Source organism: Phoxinus phoxinus (genome assembly GCF_949152265.1).
Source record: "Phoxinus phoxinus genome assembly, chromosome: 4".
Taxonomy (NCBI): domain Eukaryota; kingdom Metazoa; phylum Chordata; class Actinopteri; order Cypriniformes; family Leuciscidae; genus Phoxinus; species Phoxinus phoxinus.
The window spans coordinates 2,191,336-2,199,934 of NC_136879.1; the positions used below are offsets into that span (position 1 = coordinate 2,191,336).

An 8,599-nucleotide genomic window follows, 5' to 3' on the forward strand; every position below is an offset into this window, starting at 1 on the left:
GATTCCTTGGATCAGTGAGTATAAGAATGTAAAGATATTTTCACCTGAGAAATGAACAGTATTAGTTTGACAATGTGTCATATTGGGTGCATCATTTCTTTTTAAATCTAGATTTAAAGAGGGCCTGAAGTATCTCAGCTTATATATATCACTTAGCTAGCTTTCATATATTTATCTGTCTTTCTCATCTGTCATCTATCTTATCTGCCATATATTTATTTCTTATGTCACCTCTCTGTCATCTATCTTTCTTATCTGTCATCTGTCTTTCTCATCTATCATCTGCCTGTCTATCATAATCTGTTCTGTCTAAATCTGTTTTACCCTAGTATATTGTTATTTATTTTACCCAAAGATGTTAATGTCGTCGTCATCATCATCATTATATATATATATATATATCGTTATACGATGTGAACTGTCTACCTTCCTAATATTTAAAAGAGGACCATGAACATTTTAAAAACAAATTCCACACACAAGGTTAAGTTTTATATATTTATATATATATATATATATATATATATATATATATATATATATATATGGGCCAGTAAACTTTGACAACTGATTCATGGCCATTTGCTATATCTGCAAAATGGTAATTTACTTTTTCCTATTCATTTTTACTATAGGGAACTTCATACCCACTCACCTTGGAGAAGATTCTTGGATTTGTGTCAGGGTCCACTGCTATTCCAAGGTTAGGGTTCCCAGTGGAACCAAAACTAGAGTTCCTACACTCTCAAGAGAATGAGATCATCAGAATTTTCCCTGAAGCAAATACCTGCTGCATTGTCTTGAGGCTGCCAATCCATCAGAGCTGTGAATTGTTCAGGGAAAGTATGGAAAGTGGCATTTGACAATCCCCCACTTTTGGAGTAATGTAGACATTGTTTTAAATATGTTTATGTTTGAGTGTTATATTATGGACATGTTAGGATACATTTAATATACATTTTTACTACTGTTTTTTTTAAGTGTGTGGCTATTGCTGAGTTTTGTCCTTTTAATTCAGTTCTGTTCTGCCTTGAGGCTGCCAATCCATCAGAGCTATGAATTGTTCAAGGAAAGTATGGAAAGTGGCATTTTGCAATCCCCCACTTTTGTATGTCTTTCTATGAGTGCAAGAGGGCCACTATTAATTTGACCATGTGCTCCGTGAAGGGTGGACAGTAAGGTCCGATCGGCCCGAAACTGACGTACGCGTCCCGCCACAGGCCCCTGGGACGGGTTCTAGAGTTCCGTGTCCCTCTGACCTTTTTTCGTGCTAATTGTCCACCAACTTGGAATAAGTTGCACGTGGGACGTCAAATAAACAGGGGCCAAAAGGGTTCGAAAGGTCGTAGCGACCCCAAATTCGACACGGCGGTAGCCCAGGGGCCCCCGGTTCTAGATCCTGGATTTCGTGGTTCTAGATCAGTTCTAAGTATGTGTTTTAGCAAAACGGTTTGAAAGAAATGGCCAATCGGCCCGAAACTGACACACGCGTCCCGTCACGGGCCCCTGGGACGAGTTCTAGAGTTCCGTGTCCTTCTGACCTTTTTTCGCGCTAATTGGCCACCAACAGCCCCATCCCAGATAGCAAAATACACTCGGGCCAGATCCGGTTAGATTCTCACCTGCCGGAGACTTAACCGTCGGCCCGCTTCCGTCTGCCGCACTCGTGCCGGATGCCTGTTTACTCACTGGCCGATTCCGGTCCGAATCAATCGGCCCAGATACGGCAGCCGTTAACTTGCCGACCCTGCCGCAATAAAACCGGAATCGGGCCTTCACTAATGCGCACTGCACGCCGGAGCTGGCGCGAATCAATCGTGCCATGTTATTATGACTACCTTTAGGCTGTTGATGTTTCTTGAATAACCCATGTAATTACTTTTGTGTTGAAATGAAAGAAAATGCTAAAGTCAATCCATATGTCTAGCCTACTAACTTTTGAATAAAATGCAAACAAAATTAAAACATTTTAATATTTATCTCATAATTGTTGCAAATTATATAAACCAAGGCCAGAAAATATGAAGAAAATATTTATTTATAAAATTGCACATGTCTCAAGAAACAACTTAAAAACACACAAGTCATTTAGGGAATTACACTAGTATAAAGAAATATACTTGCATCAAAAAAAAATTGCAAAATTAAAAAGAAAAAATTAAAAGACTTAAATAAATTTGAACATAAGTAACAACATTGCACAAGTTAAGAAATATCCTAGAACACTAGATTTTAAATAAACTTTAATATAAAAAAAGTGCCTGTGTAAAGCGCACAAGTTTGAGGAAACCTCTTAAAAGCCTTCTTGAAGCCTGCTCAGTTGTTAGATTAAGCTCTTTCCTTCCTCCATCCCTGTCAGGAGCAAGTTGTAGCCATCTTGTTATATATTTTTCCACCTTTATCAGTGGACATCTTGGTATGGGCATTTGTCCTTACTGCATCTGTATATAGAAAACAAGTCAAAAATAGATAGTTATACTTTGTCGTGCAACAGTGTTGATAAAAATAAATAACATGATTGTTACCAAACAAGTGCAACCTACATAAGATGGACTTTTTCCCCTCTAACTACAGATCAGAAAATGTTACTTAAATCCTTATAAAAATAAAATACATATTCATGTGAAAGTTGTCTTACACGACAGACAGTATAGCAGCCTCAATGTGCTGGAGTATAACTTACTGACTACAACAGTCCTGAGGGCCAATCCACAAAATGCCAGTTTTTGGTTTGCACCACTCCAGTTAATTTTTTTAGCCAAGGAGTTCAACAAAAGCTTTCCCAGGATACGCCACACAGCTTTTTAGTGGAAAACCCACCAATAATTCCAAAATAGGTTACCTATTTAAAACAAAAACAAATAACTGAGTATACAAAAAATATATAATACACAAGGCAAATTGAGTGAAAAATGCAAGTGCTTGAACTTACCAACTTCTTGATTTGTTCTGGCTGATCCTTTATTTGATTTTCAAGCCTTTCCAGATCAGATAAATCTGACAAAGGAAGGTTGAATGAACTGATGTCTGGACATTCATCACTCTGCGACTGAGCACTGTTCTGTTTTTGCTGATTTTTAAGAACCATGACAAGCTGATGCTTGATGACCTCTTGTGCTTTAAAAACTTCAGTCAGCAGGGCTGCAAAATACAAAAATAATAGAGCATAAATGAACTTGAAGCTTGCTTATTTCATATAGTGTTTGGTAGGATAAAGAGTCAGTAAATATTTATATTTATATAATATTTACCCACTGGACAACCATCCAAATAAAAACAATTAAAATAAAACAACTTGACACTGGGTTTAAGTTTACCAGAAATCTTTTTAGTTTTGTTAAAATTGTTTAGTTAATATTTTTAAAGGCCTAATTCAACTAAAAAGTAAAGAGTAAGTTGTGTATACTTACAAACACACGAAGAACTGCAACATGTGCTGTCTCCATCTCCAACTGCACTGGTACATGGACTTAAATTATTCCTAGAGGTGTTGGGACTTGTAATGCCATATGCCTGTCTGGATGGAGTTCTCAGGGCATCAACCTTAGTCAGTGGTGGTGACGACGGTATTTGTGGCGCTGCAACAACTTCTGAATGATCCTGAATTCTGCCTGTTTTTTCCAGTCTCTTGCTGGCAAAGAAATGATCTTCATCACTCTCACCTGAGTGGTTTCTTTTATTCCCCCTGAACAGATAAATGTGGAAAAAAATTAAAATAGTGCCATAACAAAACATGCAGATTATAATGGATGAATGCAATAAATGTATAATTTACATACACAAGACATAGTTCACCCAAAATGAAAGTTCTATAATCTATTCCCTCATGAAGTTGTTGCAGACATTCATTTTGGGGTTAACCACACGGCAAATCCATGCAAAGGTCATCTTTACCATTGAAAAAAACCATACTCTTTTTAAGTTGTCCAGTTAGGTCTGTATAATTCACGGAGTGGCAGGTATTAAATGCATTTACTGAGAATTTATATTTAAAGGGATACTCCACTTTAAAATGAAAATTCTGTCATCATATACTCACCCTCATGTTGTTTCAAACCTGTATGAATTTCTTTCTTCTTGTGAACAGAAAGGAAGATATTTAGAAGAATGTCAGAAACAGGTTTGAAACAACAGGAGGGTGAGTATATGATGACAGAATTTTCATTTTAAAGTGGGGTATCCCTTTAAATTTTTGATCGCAAATGTCACGTCCATAACGTTGGAACTGCCCTACACCAGTAATATGAAAAACAACTGTGGTAAAAAATACAAACAAACCTGTTCTTTCTTTTTGTGTATGCTGGACGATCATCATCATCATCTGTCTGCAAGTCAGACATCAGAGTTGCCTGTGGAAGTTTGAGCCGAGCTTCCTGATAGGGGTCTATAAAATATTACATTGTTGACATCCCCAAAAATGAAATGAAATAGTGTTTTCATAATATATTATACTACCTGTTGTGTGAATAATTCGCACCCTGAAGGCAGACCAAGTATGATTTGGAGATTCTTGCTGTGTTACAGCCTTCTGGATCTTAGACACAGATTTGTAAGTCGGCCAAGCACAGGTACCATTCTGCACCCATGAAGATGGCACAACTTCTACTTCAGATGATTCGGTGAATTCCAAAATATGGAACATTTTCAAAAAAAGAAATCTTAAAAAAAAAAGAAAAGAGCAATTTGTTGCATTTTTCACATTTACAATTTCAACCATTTTATTTTCATAAATACTGTTATGTTACACCCCACAAAACACTACCTGAATGTGGGATTTAGGTGTATTATGTTTAAATAAATCTACACTACAATAAAATCCTAAATCCACACATTTGAATTGCTGTTGATGTCAATTTAAATGCAGTAAAGGTAGACAAGCAAACTTGTTTTGAAAAGGAAGCATGACATTTAAGTATCTCTTCAATTTTGGACACTTTACGCTAATAAAGTAAATGGTCAATTTAGAATTCATGTGTAATTAGTTCAGTTTCTTAAAATAACTGGATCTAAATTAAAGTTATAGCCTACTAATCACTGTTACAATTTGACATTGTGAATGTTTTAAAATAACAAGAGTCCGAGTCCAACAGCATATCAAGTATTAAAACCTTACCTTTGTGATCGAACTCCAACGTTGAAATGTTGTCAAACTTTTGTGCAACTGAATCTCTTACCGGTGTACCAGTCTATGGCGTGTGTAACGTTACACCTTTATCGTCCATTCAATGAACGTCGTCCAATCAGTATAGGCTACGGAAATACATCATTCATTATGCAAGATTTGAAATTTGCCGTGCATTGTTCGAGCTTAGCTAAATGCTATTGGCTAGGCTATTACCCAGTTACTTTGAAACCGCGTTTAAAACCCAATGAATGACAACATTATCTGCAAATGGCCATTGGATTGGAACAATTTTAAAAGAACTGTACTGTTTGTATGGTATTAATGAGCACATCTGCTATCACTTAGGCGATTTGATGGTAGGAGGATTTATATGCCAGTAAGTTGCGCTAGCAGCTGTAACGTTATGTGGGTTATGTAACGTTTGTCTCACGCGTGGTGTTAACTTCCCTTTCAGAGCGTCTGCTAACGTTACATAAAATAATAGAAAATAAAAGCCCAATTTACCCATTTTTTTCTTAGATGATCCCAATTTCGTATGTCTTGCCAATTTCGTATCCATTGTTTTTTTGTTGTTGTCCAAACTGCAAAAACTTGTGATCACCACTAGGCTACAGTGAGACCCCTCCCACTGCTGTGCGAGGGATGATGATGTCACCTGATCGCGCATACGTTTAAAATAGTACATGTAAATAAAAATTTAATACAAAATTGGTACATGTAAATAACATGGGTAAATAATGATCTGCATGCTTCATTACAAAAAAAATAGTTTTGCATGGTTATAAATATTAAAGAATGCTGTGCAAAACGACACTATTATTAGTAGCTATATAGTTTAATATAAAGTTTTACCGCAGATATTTTGTTTTGGACAAGTTCACGACATTCGACGAGTAGATATTATCAGATGCGTTCAGGAATTTATGTAAATTTTAAAATAATTTTTATGTTAATTATTGCTTCATTAAATCCATTGATTGAACGTAAGCCGAGTCATTTCCAGAAGCGGCCCGGATCTCTACAGCCAGAAGCGGCGAGCATGAATCGGCCCAGTGCTGTACAGCCGTAACAAAAATGCATGTGCCAGAGTGAGCTGCGGGCCACACTCGGCCCGGTTAACACACGCCGATGCCGAGTCTGAGCCGCAGGCGCCGCGGGGCAGCCGAGCTCGGGCCGATTATACATGCTATCTGGGATGGAATAAGTTGCACGTGGGACGTCAAATAAACAGTCGCCCAAAGGGGTGAAAAGGTCGCAAGACCTCGAGATTCGTCACGGACGACCGCCACGGGCCCCCAAATCGGGCCCCATAGTTTCGTGGCTCTAGATGCTTTCTGAACCTAGTAGGCCCTCTAATCCTAACTGCTGAATTAACCCTAGCAGACACATGCTCCCATATAGATCAATGTGAGGCAGAGAGGTGCATAAAAAATTGCTAAAAATAAACTTTTGCAGCTGATAAGGCTGATTTGACCAACTCAAACAGGAAGCGCCCAGGAGCAACTTATTTGACATGACCCAGATAGGCGTTTGCGCTGAATCTGCGTAATGTTCACCACTATTGGTGAAGTCCCGTCTCTAACTTATTTGACAGGGTCTCTGTAAGCTGTCCGTGGACATGCCATCAAATAAGTTACAGGCGGTCCCTTCCTGTGCCCACCTGTAACTTATTTGACTGGGCCCCTGTAAGCTGCCTGTGGACATGTCATTTTAATGCATAATTATGAACTGTAAAGTATACCAACATGTTGGATTGTCTTCCCTGTGCACTGTACTCTATGATTTACATTTATAATGATGTATTATGACCTATTAATGCATTGACCACGGACAGCCTAAAGAGGTCCCATCAAATAAGTTATAGGTGGGCCCTTTGTTTCCATTTTTTAAAGATGCTGCTGACTTGTCCATTGTGCCCGGCCAAGGTCGTTTATTTGCGGCATCACCTCCGGTCGCAGCATCACATAGAGGATGGGGAGGAATGAAAGGTTTTGCTGCGACTGGCAAGGGGCCGAATAAAGCTCCGGAACACAAGGTGCCCACAGTGTGGGATCACATACGAAAATGTGGAGCGGCACTTTAAATCGGGCCATCCAGAGCTGACAGTAAGTATAATCTCAAACTAGCATACTTGTTTTTTGTGAATTCATTTAAAAATGAATTCTCTAACCAAGGAGTTAGAGAAAAAGGTAGCAGAGGATCAGCTTCAAACAATTAGTGACAGTCAACAACTTGACCCTCCAGTCCTGTTAGCTCTTGCAATGGGAATATAACATATTTTTTACAAGATGTTGAACAAACTATTGAGTGTGTGTGTGTGTGTGTGTGTGTGTGTGTGTGTGTGTGTGTGTGTGTGTGTGTGTTTATTGTAGACGAGTTTGAAATGGAAGTGGCTCCAAGCTTTCTGGGTAAGTGATCAACATGTAATGATGCTATATTGTTTATACAAGAACAATACATTAATAACTTTTTTATTGTAGACCTTCTTATGGAGAGCAGTAAGCCTCAGCCGGAAGTCCAAAGCCTCGGTAGGTATCAGGTGAACAAATGTTTAAACTTGTACTGTATTGTTTTTTCCATGAACAGGACATTAATAAAAAAAATAAAAAAAATAAACTTTTTCTTGTTCTTCTTAGATGATTTATTCAAGCAAATTAGCGAGGATGAGGATGAACAGGTGTCTTCAGGTCCACAAGGTAAGTAATTGGTGATAAGTTTACATGCATGAAACCAAGTTTTGTTGTTGTGTTATTAATTTTTTTGTTTAATTGTTTTTCTTTGTTTCCCCTTTCCTTTTTTCATTTGCCAAGTTCTGCAGGAAAGCACAGACCTGTGCACCGTTGACCTCAGCGACCTTCTTTATTTGTAAATAGTTTATGTTTACGTATAAATGTATATAGTTCAAATATTTGATGTCATAGTTTTATATTTATTATTTATTTCGTTTTATATATTGTACTTTTAAAATATAATCTGTTTTACTGTTCTGTGTTCTGTTCATTTTGTACTTTTATAAATCACGGACCACGGTAAATAAATGTTGTTATCATGGTTCAAAAATTCAATATTTTAAATTATGGTTTTGTCTGTCTCATCTATTTTACCAAAACATATCAACTATAGCTTATTTAACTTGATCCAGATAGGCTTGCCGTAGACAATGCATTTGTATGCATATTCATCATTTTTATAAGCTGAAATGTACATTAACTTGTTATATGGTGTTTCCTGTGCATTGACCCATAGCTTTTCCTTAATAATATCATTATAATTATGAATTATGACCTATTAATGGATCGACCAAGGAGAGCTTATAGGGACCCTGTGGTCACACAGGAGGTCAGGGGGACGAATAGGCTGTTTGTGGTCAGTGGGCAGGGCCACTGGCTGTCACTTAGATTGGCCATGGACGAACAGTCTGTTCGTGGTCACATAGGCAGTCAGGGGGACGAATAGGATGTTCGTGGTCAGTGG

At 37.8% G+C, this 8,599-nt stretch overlaps 1 long non-coding RNA gene across 1 annotated transcript; it reads right to left on the bottom strand.

The window, feature by feature from the left end:
* Positions 1-3,580: 3,580 nt before the first annotated feature.
* Positions 3,581-4,506, bottom strand: LOC306997546. The gene is made up of 3 exons (XR_013797378.1): positions 4,456-4,506; positions 4,279-4,384; positions 3,581-3,685 (listed from the first exon to the last, which is right to left on the bottom strand). It is a non-coding gene; the product is annotated as an uncharacterized lncRNA (long non-coding RNA).
* Between the last annotated feature and the right edge of the window lie 4,093 nt (positions 4,507-8,599).